The sequence below is a fragment of the Hyperolius riggenbachi genome, chromosome 1, assembly GCF_040937935.1.
Source record: "Hyperolius riggenbachi isolate aHypRig1 chromosome 1, aHypRig1.pri, whole genome shotgun sequence".
Lineage (NCBI taxonomy): Eukaryota > Metazoa > Chordata > Amphibia > Anura > Hyperoliidae > Hyperolius > Hyperolius riggenbachi.
The window spans coordinates 208,296,026-208,314,131 of NC_090646.1; the positions used below are offsets into that span (position 1 = coordinate 208,296,026).

An 18,106-nucleotide genomic window follows, 5' to 3' on the forward strand; every position below is an offset into this window, starting at 1 on the left:
AGTGTTAAAGGATACCCGAGGTGACATGTGACATGATGAGATAGACATGTGTATGTACAGTGTCTAGCATACAAATAACTGTGCTGTGTTCCTTTTTTTCTTTCTCTACCTGAAAGAGTTAATCAGGTATGTAAGTGGCAGTTCCTGTCTGGGTCAGGACTGGGTCAGACTACAGTGTGACCCTCACTGATAAGAAATTACAACTATAAAACACTTTCCTAGCAGAAAAATGGCTTCTGAGAGCAGGAAAGAGATAAAAAGGGTCAATAATTCATAGATTTTAGCTCTGGAATACTTTAATGAATGTGTCATTGAGCAAAAACAATAAAACAGTAAAAACTTTAAAAATAGATTTAAATATAAAATAAAACTCTGGAATATTTTAAAAAGTCATTTTAGGAGAAGGAGGATAGATACAATTGTTTATTTCATTAGTTTATTTTCACCTCGGTGTCCTTTAAAGTGAACCAAATTGGAGGAATGTCAGAAATTTCTATGGGAGATTTTCTAGGCGCCTGGAGTTACTCTTTAACCTTGAACGATGTGTGATCCAAAAGTCAGTTTTACTATGGATGTTATTGTTCTGGCTGTACCTCTTGCTGAAAGTCCTCACACCATCTGCTTCACAGCTTCAAGAAAAGCTGCAAGACACAAGCCGAAGCTGCTAAATCTGATGATGTTTCCATATAAACAATGCCAGAGAGCAGGATCCAGAATATACAACACGCCTCTTTTTTTCCACATCACAGTACACTATATCCCTATTCATTTCCTTTACTATTGTGGATATCCCGTCTAAGCACAATCAGCCACAAGTTTATATAAAGGGTATGTGTAGTAATTTTTCATTTTTGTTTTATTTATTAATTACTGTATACTTTGTACTGAAAACAGATTATTTGCTTTTATTTGCTTTTATTTTGTAATCAAAAATCGGTAATATAACAAATAAAATATATATTTTCTGGTTTAGCATGCTTCTTAAAGGATACCAAATGTCATAAAAAACGAATTTGCAATGGGTAGCAGGGTTACCAGCCTGCTACGTCATTATGCGCGGCCACGGAGGAGCAGAAAGGACATACTGCATATGCGCGGTGCAGTATGTCCGGATTATGAGCAGTAGAGTCGTCTGACTTGCGAGAAGACCGGGATGTATTACAGAAGATCGGCGGCTGACTGAGCGGAATGGAAGGAGTGATAAGTATTAGCTCATACTACCCTACCCACAGCATAATTATTTTCTTTTTTACATAACTTGTATGGTACCCTTTAAGGAAAAAAAAGTCTTGTTTTACTGCTGTGTAGTAAACATACGCGAATAAGGAACAAGAGAATGTGAAATGAAATTACAGTTTTGTTAACGAAAAAAGCAAGCACCTCAGTTAAGTCTATGCATTGTTGCAGAAATTTTTTTCATATTCACATGACTGATAAAACCAGGTGGGTGTATCAGAACTGGCTGATTGCAAATAGTATGTAGGAAAAGCTGTGATGCTTGTTGTCCAGTCAGTTCCTCAAAGAACAGGGAAGACACTGGAGACCCGGTTCACACTGGACGGATCAAAAATGTATCTGTGTAAAAACTGATGCAGGAAACCAGGGAAGGGGGGAATGACCATTCGGGCACTCGAGCATGGACCGAGGGCCTGTGGTCAGTAGGGGCCTGTCCTGTGTAAAAGCAGTGAAGGGGGAGCAGCAGGCACAGCAGCAGGAAAGGGGGGCTGTCTCCTCCCCTTCCCTTGGGGCTCCCCCTTGCTCACTCCCCCCTTCAGAATTTAATATTGTGGGCAGCTGGCAGGGACTTACCTCTTCCTTGTTTCAGACATGGGAGGGAGCTCTGCGTGCCGCTGCTCTGGTCTACTCACTGACTGAGTAGACCAGACCAGCGGCACTCAGAGCTCCCTCTCGTGCCTGGAAGAGAAGAGGTAAATCCTCACCCGCTGCCAGCTGCCCACAATACTAAATTCTGGAGGGGGCAGCGAGGAAGGGGGAGCCCCAAGGTTAGGGAAGGGGGAGATGGCCCCCCTTCCTCGCTGCTGTACCTGCTGCTTCCCCTTCACTGCGCTGCCACCCCTCCTGCTGGGAAGAATATGCTATCTATTCTGGGGACACCTATAGATCTGGCTACCTATTCTGGGGACACCTATAGTGCTGGCTATGTACTGGGGACACCTAAAGACCTGGCTATCTATTCTGGGGACACCTATAGACCTGGCTATCTAAACCGGGCACACTTATAGACCTGGTTACTTATACTGGGGACACCTATAAACCTGGCTATCTATTCTGGGGACACCTATAGACCTGGCTATATAAACTGGGGACACCTATAGACCTGGCTACTTATACTGGGGACACCTATAGACCTGGCTATCTATACTGTGGACAGGGCCAGGCCTAGACTTTTCGCCGCCTGAGGCAAAAAAAAAATTTCCGCCGCCACAGGTGGGGGGGTGCGCTCTGGGGGGCCGCCGAGCTGGAGGGGTAGCTGGCAGGACGGGGGTATTGGGCCTAGCGGCGGGGAGGGGGTCGTACCCCCCCCCTCCCTCGCCTGGGTCCCCCGTCCTCCGCTCCCCTCCAGCCTTACATAGAAGAAGCAGCCGCTATTTGTAAGACGCACGGGCGGGGAGGACTCACCTCTTCCCAGCGTGCGCTCCACTGACATCACTTCCTGCAGCGTTGCAGGAAGTGACGTCAGTGGAGCGCACGCTGGATCGAGGAAGAGGTGAGTCCTCCCCGCCCGTGCCTCTTACAAATAGCGGCTGCTTCTATGTAAGGCTGGAGGGGAGCGGAGGACGGGGGACCCAGGCGAGGGAGGGGGGGGGGTCCGACCCCCCCTCCCCGCCGCTAGGCCCAATACCCCCGTCCTGCCAGCTACCCCTCCAGCTCGGCGGCCGGCTCCCCGCACGGACGGGCGGATGCCGCCCCTGGAAATTTGCCGCCTGAGGCAAAAGTTTCACCCCGCCTCATGAGCGGGCCGGCCCTGACTGTGGACACCTATAGACCTGGATACTTATACTGGGGACACCTATAGACCTGGCTACTTGTACTGGGGACACCTATAGACCTGGCTATTTATACTGGGGACACCTATAGACAGTACAGTATTGTCAGTAAAAAAAAATATCGTTTGTCAGTAAATTTGTATATCTTTGTCAGTAAAAAATAATGTGAAAGGTTGGCAACACTCTTACAGGGCCCCATAATCTCCTATTGCCCGGGGGCCACATGAGTCAGTCCGCCCCTGCATGAAACAGATCAGGTTTTTTTGGCATCAGTTTTTGATCTGTTACTTTGGTCTGTGGTCAATACTACGCATCTGTCGCTCCGGAATTATCGTATCCTCCCCAAACTTGCGGTCCGTTCGGTGGAACGTACCAAACAAATCCACTATAATGGAGCAATGTGAACTGAGTTATTGGTTAACATTGGATCCGTTCGGATCTGTTAGGATCCGGTCCGGTACGGTCCGCTAAACGGACCATTTTGCCTGCTATTGTGAATCGGTCTTTACTGGGTAGTCAGCATGTTAGAGTTTGCATCAAAAAGTACTGATTTTACAGTTAGAAACAAAGTTAGGGATGGTCAATGGGATGCAAATAACTCCAAGTCACTGCTAATTATTATGCTAATTTTATGGAAATGTATGCAGCTTGAAAGTGGACCAATCAAATACAGAATTTTAAGTGCATGTTATTTATATAAGTACATTTGACTCAAAGTAAAAAAGCATTATACTTTTCTTCTATGCTGCTGCCACTTACGTTAGGTAGTAAAAATCTGACAAATCTGGTTTTAGGTTTTAGACTAGTCCATTTCCTCTTAGGACATTCTCAGGGTTTTCTTTATTTTCAAAAGCACTTACTGAGTGGCATTTACTTAGTCCATCTGCTGAAAAAATGTGCATGCAGGTAGATAGGCGGGTTTTGTCGCATTTGTCACTCGTCCCGATATCGCTCGCTGTTACCTCCGCGCACCAAATCGAGCAAGTAGGCCCTACATCTTGCAGCATGTCCAATCGACTAATGCGACCAATTTCAGCCTGAAACTGGTGCATTCTCAGTTGGGCATGCACTTGGCGGTACTGATTTTCATCCGATTTCGATTAATAATCGAGTCGGATGGTCGATCGGCCATCAAGTTTCCTGATGTATGGCCACCTTTACACTATATTACCCATAAATAACAGGAAAGCAGCAATATCCAAAAGTGGCAATGCCTGAAAAGATGTGATCTCTGTGGAAAAGAAAAAAATGCCGTTACAGCAAAGTCCCCGTTATGCGGAACTCAGGCAACCGGAAGTCTAAACTAACTGGCATGCCTGAGGGGATAACAGGGATTGGTTTGTGGGGTTTTTGGGGGGGTTGCAAGCCATAAAATACTAGCCAAACCTCCAGCGAAGTCTTCTAGCCTTCCTGTAGCTACTACTACCTACTGCGCAGGCGCACAACGCTCTTGTCCACGGGAGCGTGATGGAGGAGTGTGTGTAGCTGGGCTTGAGTACCAAGCTGTCCGACAGGAGCAGCCCAGGGAGACGGTGAGGGATGGAGCAGCCTCAAGCGGGCTGGAGGAAACACCAGGTAAGTATAAAACCTGAGACCTCTTTGGCCTTCGGTACTTTAATAACATAGCCATTTATATCATACCAGCAGGTGGCGCTCCTAAACATATGAAACCTTAATTTGTATTTTGTATTTTCCTCTTAAAAAAATAAGAGTTTTTTTGTACTGCTAAACATGACAAGTAAGTAAATAAAATGAATATATTACTGTATAAACATTATACATTCCACTAAAGCTAAATAAGTAATCAAACGGAATAATTATCTCTAAATCTGTAAATGTACCATACATTTTATTTTTCCCTATGACTGTGAAATCTTAATGAGTGATGGTTACCTGTTACTAAGTGTTGTTATCTTGAAAAACCTGTTTATTTATTTTTTGTTGCTTCATCCTTACAGCTTCCTGACGTAAATCCTGATTTTTAAATGCTGCCTTTATCTCAAATGCTAACTGTGCTCTGCATTTTATTGTTGTTCATCCAAGTCACATAAATAGTTTCCAGCATTGGATCACACTGCAAGCACAAACAATGGTTCCAAGGCGGGTCCCCAGGGATCGTGCTGACAATTTTCTCATCGCTGTTTTTACTGCTGTTTTCTATCTTGTCCCCACATCCAAGCTGTCAGTTTCAACTTGAAGGAGAGCTGCTGGAGGAAAGATGATAATTTATAGTTTCACAACACTAATACAAATGTTAAGTGTAGTAAGTTAGCAGCTAGCAGAGATGTTATTATTTTATGACCTCCCTTGCCAGGGCTAGCAGCTCTACATAGAGAACCACATTCGGCTTTGTGTACTCCTTTCTAGTCAAGGGGGGTCCCATTTCTTATGTATAACATTAGATTTTAGGGCTAATGGTTTTTTGTTGTTGTTGTTTTTTTAATTTACTTCTATCACTGTCAACAATGAGCGAACAAAACTGGACGTACAAACACTGGGCAATTATACCAATAATACCATCAGTGGAAGCACTGGTAGATTGAGCAGTCATTGCACTCTGATTTATTACGAGTAGCTTGCTAGCACTCAGTATCTGTAACCACAGTCTGCACAGCAGGAGGCCCTGGCATCTGCTATTTAATCTTCCCACCACAGCCTATATTAGTATTGGCGCCTATGGCAGCACCCAAACTTGGTATCCCATGTGGTATTTGTATACACCTTAGGATGTTTGCCTCTATCTGACCAAATGATAATTTTGTTGAACATGATCTACTATGATCTAATATTTGGAGTATCTTGGTGTATGTTCTTGACTTTGCTTCATAGCCTCTGAGAAAGCAGCCCTGGGCTGTGAAACATGAATCAGGAATTGTTTACCATGTTATGGCAAATTGATAAACACTGGAAGGTTTATGGAGTGGCAATGCATATGAAACTGTTAAAATCTGGACTTTTACACCGTGTGTATCAAATGTGTGTTTTTTTTCAGATAACTGAATTAAAGTGTAACTTTACTGAATGTAACTTAATGATTAAAAGTGGTTATATTTTACATTATCAATTTATAAATGATTTAGTTAATGTTTTCCCATTATAAAACCTTTCTTCTCCCTGATTTACATTCTTAAATCTATCACAGGTATCGACATCTTTACTACTGGCAAGGAGCATCACTGCAAAATGTTTGTTTGTTGTGACTTCCGAAGTAAGCAGAAACAACACTTTGTCTCCCAGAATGCTCTGGGGAGAAGGTTAGATAACTAAATAGCCTAGGCTAGATATTACTGGGAGGGAGGGGGTCACACACCAATATACAGTAATATAAACATATATTTTTCTGATGCTAAAACGAGGATAATTAACGTTCAACTAGGTATCGTGAATGATTTATTACATTCTACTATATGTTGTTGCAGTGTTTCTTTAAGGTTTTAACTTTATTTACATATACAATTTGCATGTCTTATTTTTCTATTATAATCATCTTAAGACATTATTATTAAAGCTGGTGTTTTATTGTTTATGTAATATGTACTCCTGAAGAGCCTTATGTTCTTTTGCTTTGGGACATTTGTTTTTCCCACTTCATGTTTTCATTCTGTAGCCTCTCTGCCTGAATCTGCTTGTTGGAGCCTCACCAGGTTACTTTCCTCACTCATTCCTCTTCTTGTTGGTATAATAACACAGAAAGGAAAAAGCCGGCACCGTCCATTTCTTCTGCTCTTTTATTGCTTACAGCATAGATATACTCCAGCAAATAATTGCAACGTTTCAAGGCTGCACGCCTCTTTGTCAAGCTTAGCTGGGAATTACAATAACACAATGCACATGCTAGGTATTTATACTTATCATGGATGGCAGCAGCCAATGAATTCAAAACATCTTCACACCAATCATAATGGTCCTAAACTCACGGACCTGATGGGTAACTTACATGCTGCTAACCTGATTGATACATCTACTTATCAGAAATTGAAGGGTGATCCATTGATTGAGATTCAGAAACATATAGCTGAGATTATCTCTGTAGCAGTAGAGACCAAAGTCATTGATGAAACGTTGGCTAAATTTCTTATTCAGGAACACTCCATTACTCCTGTACTATTGTAAACTGTTTCAAACAGCCAACTGAAGGAGAACTCCACAAACACCAATGCAGGTTGTAAAATTCAAAAGTTTTATTCAAAATAAAAGATAAAAATACACTTTCTACTCCATGTAACCAATGAGAATTACAAACAACACAATCTCTAATATCACAGTCTTCTTATCATCTTCTGGTCTTCTTTCTATAAAACACTTCCGGAAGCTAGGAGGAAAACAACTGGTTAACAATAACACATAACCTTCCCACCCGGTAAGTATTTTCTCAGCGTTCCCACCCACTTTAATGAAAAATGGACCTTATTTGGATTTCCTAAACCCTGAGTACTAAAGTAATTTCAGTTTAATGCTTCCCTGACAAAACCACTATATAGTACTTTAACCTCTAAGTTTGCTGATCAGCAAAATCTTTCATAACTCAATAGTAAATAGAGTACTCTTGTTTTTTTGTTCTCAGTCTGATCAATTATTCTGGCTATTTTTCTTGTTCAATAGTTCAGCCGTTTCTTAGGAAAAGCCAGAATAATCAATGTATAAGTTAGATGGTTAGAAGTTAATAAATTGGTTGGTTAATAAGTTAATAATAAATAATAAAAGAAATAAAATTGGTTAGTGAATTACTAAATTCTTAGTAAATTAATAAGGTTACTAGAATTAAATAATAAGAAGAAAATAACTCCGTCACTTGTTCCTATGAGCAAAACTACTCAATATGCTTGCCCAAAAAAACAGCAAAAAAATAAAAACACAACAGTTTCTTTATAAATCTCAGCTTCTGCCGCTCCTGTATGTAATCTCTTCTGTTCTTTTGCAGGACCAGTCTATTGCCAGAGAAACAGTCTATTAACAGGTACTTCTTCTATATCTTTCAACACTACTGGTAAATGGACATATTAATCATTTCTCCTTTCTTTTACAGGAATCCAGTCGGACCACTCTTCCCATAGGTAAGTATTTCTTCCAATATAACTTCGCACTATCTTGTGCACCACACATAAAATAACCAAAACAAAATGGCTTCTTGCATTTATTACTTTGGTAAAGTCAGAAAGCTATAAGAGGTTAAGATAGGCCTCTAGCAGACAGGACAGTAGTTCATTTCCTTAAGCAGATTCACTTTCCTCACAATCTCACTATCTCTTAGTCTCAGGCCTAGTATATGGGTAATATGCAGTTTCTGTCTTCCATAACACAACTGTTTTCCCATTACAGCAACCATTCAGGCCACTTATAAAAATCAAAACAAAATACAAGTGAGATTATATTCATCACAGTAGGGAGGATAATTCTGAATTCTCAGCCTCCTAACACTACGCTTCAGAAGTGGGGGATATTACCAGAGCCAAATTTACTGTAATTAAAAATGTTTAAAAATCTTTCTTGTGGCATGCTGATTTATCAGCACATTGATCACATTTCATACGTGTCATCTTAAACGATTTCTTTTCCAACACTTCAGTGTCAAGAATCACTGGCTATCTTCTGTCTGGCTCTCTTTCCTGGCTTTCCCACTCCTTGTCAGCTTTACAGGACTGATGGCTGGCTTATCTTATGGAGGATTGAAGAATCATCATGGCTCAGTAATTTTCTCCCAAAATGTCAGCTATCGCATCGTCTGGCCTGCTGCATCTTTCCCCTTCTCCTGTCTGCTCCAACTGCCAACTCATCCCCTAAAAAAGCTGTTATATCTTCCCTAATGGCTCCCCTGCTTGTGTGTCTGGTTGCTTAGCAACCTTCCCTCAGCCATCAGCTCTGCCTACCCACACATTACACATTACAACTAAGGGAAAAATGCCCTTACTTAACAAACCTGCGTCAGCAGCGCCTCTATTTAAAGCTGCTGACCAGGTAATAATATAAAAATAAATAGATCCCCCCTCTTTCTACCTGCTACAATTTATGTCTGCCCTAAAATTCACAAGCGGTTAGACAACCCCCCTGGCCGCCTGATTGTGGCAGGGGTAGAGTCAGTGTTTTCCCCAGTGGCTAAATATCTGGATCAGGTTTTGAGGCCCTATGTAGCAGGGCTAAAGTCCTATTTAAGAGATACTCAAATGTTTCTGAATATTGTTCGTAATATGGAACCCCTAGGGGGACCCTGTTTGTTGGTTACGCTGGATGTGGAGAGCCTCTACACCTCCATCCCACATGATGGGGGTGTAGAGGCTTTACAATATATAATTGAAACCGCATCAGACTTCACAGGTCCACAGATCAGATTTGTTTGTGATTTGTTGAAAATCGTTCTGCAGTTTACTTATTTCCGTTTTGATGAGATTTTTTATCTACAGGTCAGGGCCACAGCTATGGGGTCAAATGTGGCCCATCCTATGCAAACATCTTTATGGGGGTATACGAAGAAATGTTCGTGTACACCAGTGAATTATTTAAGAAATACGCCAAACAGTGGCATAGATATATAGATGATGTTTTTTGCGTGTGGGCGGGGCCACATTAGACCCTGGTGACCTTTGTTGATGAGTTGATGAGTAAGTGTCCACATATTCGACTTACCATTCACTCCTCTGAGAAAAGAGGTGAGCTTTTTAGATGCAATGATTTTTCGGTGTGGAGACAAGTTGTGTACCGACCTCTATGTAAAGCCCACGGATGTCAACTCCCTTCTCCATTACGGGAGTTTTCATCCGAGGGCTACTAGGGGTTCGGTACCGATTAGCCAATTTCAAAGGATACAGCAAATTGTTGAGGATGAGGAAGTGCGGGTGAGGAGACTTGATGAGATGCAGCATAAATTTGAGAATCGTGGATACCCGACAGATGTTCTTTGTAAAGCACGTACTAGAGCCTTAGGACCACGTGAGGGACAGAGAAATAGACAACAGATGCACAATCGTATCCCTTTTGTTACTAAGTATAATACACATAGCCAGAGCATATCTAGGATTATAAGACGACATTGGCACCTACTGACTGATAGCTTCCCCGATATAGAGCAGTTTAGGAACCCCCCACTAATATCATACAAAAGACCACCCACGCTTAGAGATCGTTTGGTGCATGCTGATACCGGCATAGACGTTGGATCAGCACGCACCAATAGGAAGGGGACTTTCCCCTGCCTTAACTGTGTCCACTGTAGCTCAGTTATTAAGGGCCCTTACTTATTACATCCCCACCAGGGCACAAAAATTACAATTAAGGGATGGCATACATGTGATTCAGATTATGTAGTTTATGCTTTGAAGTGCCCATGTGGCCTATTGTATATTGGTCAGACCACTCAGAAATTAAAGAAACGACTGTCATCCCACAAACATGCTATCAGAGAACGACTAATAGATCAGGCAGTGGCATACCACTTTGTACATGCAGGTCATCATGTTAGTCAACTTAGATTTATAGTTTTAGAGCAAGTGACGCCGCTAAGGAGAGGGGGCGACCGATTAAAAAAATTGCTCTGGAGGGAGGAGTATTGGATTAAAAGGCTGGACACAATGGAGCCGAGGGAACTCAACAGAGAATTGGATCTGTTGCCCTTCTTATAGACAGCTCCATTGTGCCCAGCCTTTACAATACATGTGGTACTGATTGGCTCTGAAAGTATATGGATTTGTATTAATATATATGTGCATCTAGTCCTTTGGGCTAGTACCCTCAATAGGTGGTGCGCCACCATGTCATCTATGCTGCCACTGGGTATTAGATTTTGGGGTACTTCCCCCCCCCCCCCCTTTTTCTTCTTGTATGATGTTCTTTTTTATGATTTTTTATTTTTATTTTTATCTTTCTAGTTTCTTTCTTTTTCCTCTTCTCTCCTTCTATTTTCCCTTTTGTTTCTCTCCCCTTCCTTCTTACTCCTATCATCTATTTTAAGCATATCTATTGCACTATAGATGGCCACATCTATATGAAAGATTGTAATGTCTATGTATATCTATGCAGATCAGCCATGTGTTATGTGATGCTGCGGTTTAGCAGTGTTGGTATATGTCCTATGCGGCGTATATGCAGCATACGTATGGGGATGCCCTGATTGGCCGGCGACTCGGGTCCTCCCAGTTTCCATCTGGTGACGTCAAGCGGCCTTCACCCCGCTAACGTCCCCACAGTATCCACCTCCACGCGCTGATGCGGCGCTGCTTGGCGCCGCCCACGGCGTGATGACATGCAGGGCTCCCATCAGGTCCGCCGTACGTGGAGGAGATGGCGTCACTGCAATGGGAGGCGGGCAAAGGAGGATCTGGGTCGTCTGGCGAGGAGGGGCAAGCTAGATGGGATGTTCTAGGACTTTGCGTCCAATCAGGTTAGCAGCATGTAAGTTACCCATCAGGTCCGTGAGTTTAGGATCATTATGATTGGTGTGAAGATGTTTTGAATTCATTGGCTGCTGCCATCCATGATAAGTATAAATACCTAGCAAGTGCATTGTGTTATTGTAATTCCCAGCTAAGCTTGACAAAGAGGCGTGCAGCCTTGAAACGTTGCAATTATTTGCTGGAATATATCAATGCTGTAAGCTATAAAAGAGCAGAAGAAATAGACGGTGCCGGCTTTTTCCTTTCTGTATTGCTGATTGATCCGGAGTGCTGTTGGATCGTTGGCCGGGCACGTCGATTTAAAGCTACTAACAGAGAGTGCAGTCACATTACTACTAATTTTGTTGGTATAATAACCAAATGAATTACTATGCCATCATGTTTAGAAGAGCATTCCGATGTCCTGACAAAGAGTCTTTCCACTGGAAAGCTTCCAGTAACAAAGCTGCACGACAACACAGATCACACTGTTTACCATTCAGTTTCAGCATAACATTTCTGTATCTAACATTACCAACCAGAAGTTATGAAAGTGTATTCAGCAATGACATTTATATTTCCTGAAGTACTCATGGAAAAATTTACCCTCTTGAGTCTGCTCTACATAATAGTCTAAAGGCAAAATATAAATACACTCAAGCTTAATTCCAGGATTCATTTCATTTTAGCCTTGAATCATGCGGAAAGGAGTTGGAAACGCTTGAGTCTGGTTTCACACCGCTAACGGGTATTAATAAAGCGGTGCAGTGGGATGAATGCATCCAGCCTTCGGGGATTACGAATGCATGGCAATCCCCCTTCTGACTGCAAGCCAAGCAGGAAATGGGGTCTCTAGTGCTCACTTCCTGTGGCCGAAATTCGAATTCCACAGAAGTGTATTGAAAAAATACCCTTCCCTGCATGCGCACTGCAACGCACACGCCAAATAACATTTAATAAGCTGTGTCGCCATAGACTTACATGACTTCTAGTTTGCTGCATGTCGCCACTCATGTTGCCCTACAACGCCCTGTTTTGGTGAATCAGGCACTTCTGGCAAATTGCGTCGCACCTCGCAAGGTATGAAATGCCCCATAGACTTTCATTGATGTAGCGTTACCCTGCGGAAAAACAGGGTAACGCAATGCACCCGTGTGAAAGGGGCCTGAAGTTTTTATTGCCACTAGAGAGGCTTTCCCGCCTCTTCCTTTCCCAGGGACCACTATGGATCTTTGTGGCTATAATGTGAAAGCTGGAAGTTTCAGGGATGGAGGATCAGAGCAGTAAAATCTGGTCAGAGAGTCTAACCTTTCCCTACACACTCACAAACAAATGTGTTTGCCATTGTGGCCTGGCTCTGGGTTGTAGCTCTCCTGTTTCTATGCCATTATTTGTATTAAATGGTATGTCCGTTTGTTGCTCCCTTGTTAAATTGGTAGCTGAATGAAATGTATGTTCTCTTTGAGTAAAGGTTAAGAACTACAAGTATGCTCCCAAAAGAGGTATGATGCCAACATTTCTGCTTGCATGCCATGTAATGTCAGTTACTGAAGGGACTGCTTCCAAGCAGTGTCGGACTGGGAGGTGGAAAAGCTGAGGAAATCAACCTGCTGGCCAAGCAGCAGAAACCATGTGTAATCACTTCCAATAGAAGCCTGGAGCAAGTCTTTGCTGTGAGCAGTAACACATGATTATTGCTGCTTGGCCAGCAAGTGGATATCCTCAGCTTTACCACATCCCAGTAGCAGTTCCAAGGAGGAATGTTGATGATGACTTAAAGCATTATACTGTAGTGCATTGTTAACTAATGTCCTCCATTCCCAACACTTTTAGAGGTTTTTATATTTCTCTGTTTCTCTTGTTGCCCGGTTGCAGGCAGTTGACGATTGTAAGAAAACCTGAGCAGACCCTGTTGTCAAACAGGAGATACTTCCTAATAGGCTTCCTGGGTCCTCCTTGCTACTGTTGCCTCTTGCCAGGACCATCCAGAAGATCTGGGCCACATTCCTCTTCAAGCATGAGCACGCTGCTGGTTGGTGGGTGAAGAAATGAGGGCGTAGGGGGAGGGGTTATTGAGGAACCACTCATCACCTAGCATTTTTATCCGAATCACACAGTACGGCTATGCTCATGCTTGAAGAGGAGCGCGGCCCTGTACAGATTCCGATAAGCCATTGTCAGAAATATTTGGGGATCCACAAGCGTTAATGAGGAACACTGAAGGAAGCCTCTACAGGATCCAGAGGCTTCTATCTTCCTAGGTATTTCCTTTTTCACACAAGCTTCAGCTTGAGTACAGTTTAATTGATGACAGCTTTCAGTTCAGCATACTGACTAGACCACTCAGTGCTATTCTTCTGCAGAACGTATGCTGGGGTTATATGACGTCACCACAAAGACCACCTGACCTCATTCTTGAGACACCATTATAAAATATCAAATACAATACTCTTCTATGTGCAGCACTTTGTGCCACACTGTTCACACCTGATAAATAAAAAGTTTGGCTGTATATAAGTGTGTTCTCTCTAAGTCAATTTAATTCAATCCTTTTCATTTATATTACATTCTACAGCTGTCTTTGTTCACTTTTGGAATCAGTTTTCATTTAATGGCAGATGAAAAAAAAAATCAAAAAACTGATAATGGTGTTTTATATGTTACGCTATTATCATTTTTTTTTTATACCACGCAGCACACTAAAAATGCTAGGTGATGAGTGGTTCCTCAATAACCCCTCCCCCCACCCCCTCATTTCTTCCCCCACCAACCTACCACTGTTATGTGCACAAAGTGTTTTTATATTGGCAAAAATAATGCACATTACAGTCCACATATATCATATCATGGACATGTGATCAGTTACAGACATTAAATATACTTGTACAATTTTAAATATAACACTGTTCTTCTACCCCCATGGGCAATTTGCATATTCAGCAGTAATGCATTGTGGGACATCTCACATGCTCACCCCAACCTGAATAATTATAATAATTATTATTATTATTATTTATTTATGAAGCGCCAACATATTCCGTGGCGCTGTACAATGTAAGAAAACAAACAAGGGGTACATAATGATATACATCAAATATGAACACTGATACAAGATACAGCACTGCTGATTACAATTTGATTTATCTGTATATACTCGAGTATAAGTTATTATTATTATTATTTATTTATTTATAAAGCGCCAACATATTCCGTGGCGCTGTACAATGTAAGAAAACAAACAAGGGATACATAATGATACAGACAATGATATACATGGAAATATGAACACTGATACAAGATACAGCACTGCTGATTACAATTTGATTTAACAGGATGACTAAAATGTATAAATTTCTAACAGTGTGCAAGCAATTGAATTAATAACATTCCATGACACAAAAGGGTGAGAGCCCTGCCCTTGCGAGCTTACAATCTAAAGGAATGGGGTGGAAACAAGAGGTGGGGGAAGTATACAGTATATGTACAGGCAGTGCGTAATTAGGTTATTTAGTGGGTGCATGGCCTAAGCTAGAGAATATGCTTGTCGGAAAAGGTGGGTTTTGAGGGAGCGTTTAAAGATTTCAAAGGTGGGAGAGTGGCGGATGTGTTGTGGAAGGGCATTCCAGAGGAGGGGTGAGGCACGTGAGAAGTCTTGTACACGTGAATGTGAGGAGGTGATTGTAGAAGAGGATAGAAGAAGCTCATGTGCAGATCTGAGATTGCGGTTGGGTTGGTATCTGGAGACTAGTGAGGAGATGTACAGGGGAGAGAGATTGTGGAGAGCTTTGTAGGTTATGGTTAAGAGTTTGAACTGAATCCTCTCATTAATTGGTAGCCAGTGAAGAGCTTGACAGAGAGGGTCAGCAGAGGAAGAGCGAGAGGAGAGATGAATGAGTCGAGCAGCAGAGTTCAGTACAGAATTGAGCGGTGATAGTCGGTTAGTTGGAAGTCCACCAAGCAATATATTGCAATAGTCCAATCGAGATATAATAAGAGCATGTACTAACATTTTGGTTGTGTCATGGGAGAGAAAAGGTCGGATACGTGCTATGTTTTTCAGTTGGAAATGGCAGGAGCTGGTTAGGGAGTTAATGTGAGGAGTAAATGAGAGAGAAGAATCAAATATTACCCCCAGGCACCGTGCTTTGGGAACTGATGTTATAGACGTGTTGTTAACATTTATTGTAATATCAGGCAAAGGGGTGGACAGGGATGGTGGAAAGAGTATTAGTTCAGTTTTATTCATATTGAGTTTTAAGAAGCGAGAGGACATGAAAGAGGAGATAGCGGACAGGCAGTCGGGAACCCGTGTGAGGAGGGAGTTAAGGTCTGGGGCCGAGAGGTACAGTTGTGTATCGTCTGCATATAGGTGGTATTGGAAACCGAATGAGCTGATTAAGTTACCAAGACCGTGCATGTAGATGGAGAAGAGGAGGGGACCGAGGACAGAGCCTTGAGGTACCCCTACAGACAGAGGATGTGAAGAGGAGGCCTGATCTGAATAGGAAACAGTGAAAGACCTTCCAGACAGGTAGGAAGATATCCAGGAGAGAGAGAGGTCCTTTATTCCTATAGATGAAAGGATCTGTAGGAGTAGAGTGTGGTCGACAGTGTCGAATGCTGATGACAGATCTAGAAGGATGAGTATGGAATAATAGCCTTTGGATTTAGCTGTGAGGAGATCATTAGCTACTTTGGTGAGTGCTGTTTCTGTGGAGTGGTTTGGCCGGAAGCCAGATTGGAACTGATCGAGCAAGGAATTTGCAGATAAATACTGACTTAGTTCAGCATGGATGTGGCGTTCAAGTAATTTAGATGCAAATGGAAGAAGTGACACTGGGCGGTAGTTAGCAAGTTCGGTGGGGTCTAGAGATGGTTTTTTAAGTAGTGGTGTTACAACAGCCCTCTTGAGTGAGGATGGAAAAATTCCGGAGGAGAGGGATAGGTTAAACAGCGATGTTAGGGCAGGGATGAGGGATGTGGATAGCTGTGGAATGAGATGTGATGGGATAGGATCCAAAGAACAGGTGGTTAGATGGGATTTGGAGATAAGGGAAGAGAGCGAATGTTCAGAGAGTGGAGAGAAACTGGAAAGAGAGCAGTCAACAAGAGGAGTGGAGATGGAGTTTGATGTCTGCGTGGAAAACACACTACGGATTTTTGCAATTTTATCTGTAAAGTATGTTGCAAATTTTTCAGCTGATAAGCATGAAGAAGGAGGAGGAGGGGGTGGACGGAGAAGGGAGTTGAAAGTACTGAACAGGCGCTTTGGATTGTGCAAGTGGGAGGATATGAGGGAGGAGAAGTATGATTGTTTTGCAGAAGAGAGAGCGGTTTTAAACTTGTTCAACTCTTTTTTGTAAGTAATGAAATCCTCATTAGTATTAGTTTTTCTCCAACGGCGTTCAGCTACCCTAGAGCACCCCTTTAGCTGGTTAGTAGCTTTGGTCAGCCAGGGTTGGCGACTGACACGGTGCGGGCGGACATTGGTGAGGGGTGCGATTTCATCCATGACTTGCGTGATTGAGCAATGATAGTGTGCAGCTGCTGAGTCAGGGTCAGTGAATGGTTGTGTGAGGAGAGGTGCCAAGGCATCAGAGACAGATTGCATGTCTATGTTGCGGTAGTTCCTGCGTGTATATGAGCGTGCTTGAGGCAGGGTGGTAGGAAGAGAGGAGGAGAGAGAGAAGTTTAGTAGGTTATGATCAGAGAGCGGGAGAGGAGAATTAGTGAAATCAGTGATAGAACAGAGACGAGTGAATATGAGGTCAAGTGTATGACCATTAGAGTGAGTTGGAGCAGTGGACCACTGAGATAGGCCGTAGGAGGAAGTAAGTGACAGAAGTTTAGTGGCGGCAGAATTGTTGGTGTCAACATGAATGTTAAAGTCGCCCATAATGATGGTAGGGATATCGGAGGACAGGAACTGGAGGAGCCATGCAGAGAAGTGATCTAGGAAGAAGGAAGGAGGGCCAGGAGGGCGGTAGATTATTGCGATCTGGAGGTTAGAGGGAGAGTATAGACGGACTGCATGGACTTCAAAGGAAGGTAGAGAAAGAGAAGGAATGGGGGTGAGTGGCTTGAAGGAGCATCTATCAGAGAAAAGAATGCCCACACCACCGCCATGTTTATTCCCACTTCTAGGCGTGTGACTAAAGTGGAATCCCCCATAAGAGAGGGCGGCAGGTGAGACCGTGTCAGAAGGCGTCAGCCATGTTTCTGTGACCCCAAAGAAGGTGAAGGCGTTGGAATTGAAAAGGTCATGGATGAAAGGAAGTTTGTTGCAGACTGAGCGGGCATTCCAGAGAGCAGCAGAGATAGGTGGGGGAGGAGGGGGGAGAAGAGGAATATTAATAAGGTTGTGGCAGTTTCGGTGTGCATGTGGTTGGCTGTTAGCAGTGCGATTAGTGTGCAAGAGTGAGGAGCGAACCGGCAGAGAGGGTCCGGGGTTTGGTGAAATGTCACCTGCAGCAAGGAGTAATAGGAGGCAGAGAGAGCGAAGGATAGGGTGGGATTTAGATTTATGGGTAGTTGGAGTATGAAATAGTCTAAAAATGTAGGTCTGTTTCACTTCATAAAAGTATAGGGGTCGACTTATACATGAGTCACAGGCAACTCTGACCACACCAAGTTATGTGTGTACTAATAGTGACGTTCCCATTTTCAGCAATTTACCCTGTAGTAAGTGATACTTTGAGGAAAGGAAATGCACAGAAAACACAGGTCTGAAAGTCC

General features: G+C 42.9%; 1 long non-coding RNA gene across 2 annotated transcripts in view; it reads right to left on the reverse strand.

The window, feature by feature from the left end:
• Positions 1-380: 380 nt before the first annotated feature.
• Positions 381-18,106, reverse strand: part of LOC137547035 (uncharacterized) — a 79,570-nt gene continuing 61,844 nt past the window's right edge. Inside the window, exons 3-4 of one of the 2 annotated variants that reach the window (XR_011026443.1) lie at positions 4,902-5,212; positions 381-641 (exon numbers count right to left, since the gene is read on the reverse strand). This is a non-coding gene — a long non-coding RNA (uncharacterized lncRNA). Of the gene's footprint in view, positions 642-4,901; positions 5,216-18,106 lie in introns of both variants that reach the window. The other variant, XR_011026442.1, reaches the window with a different exon arrangement.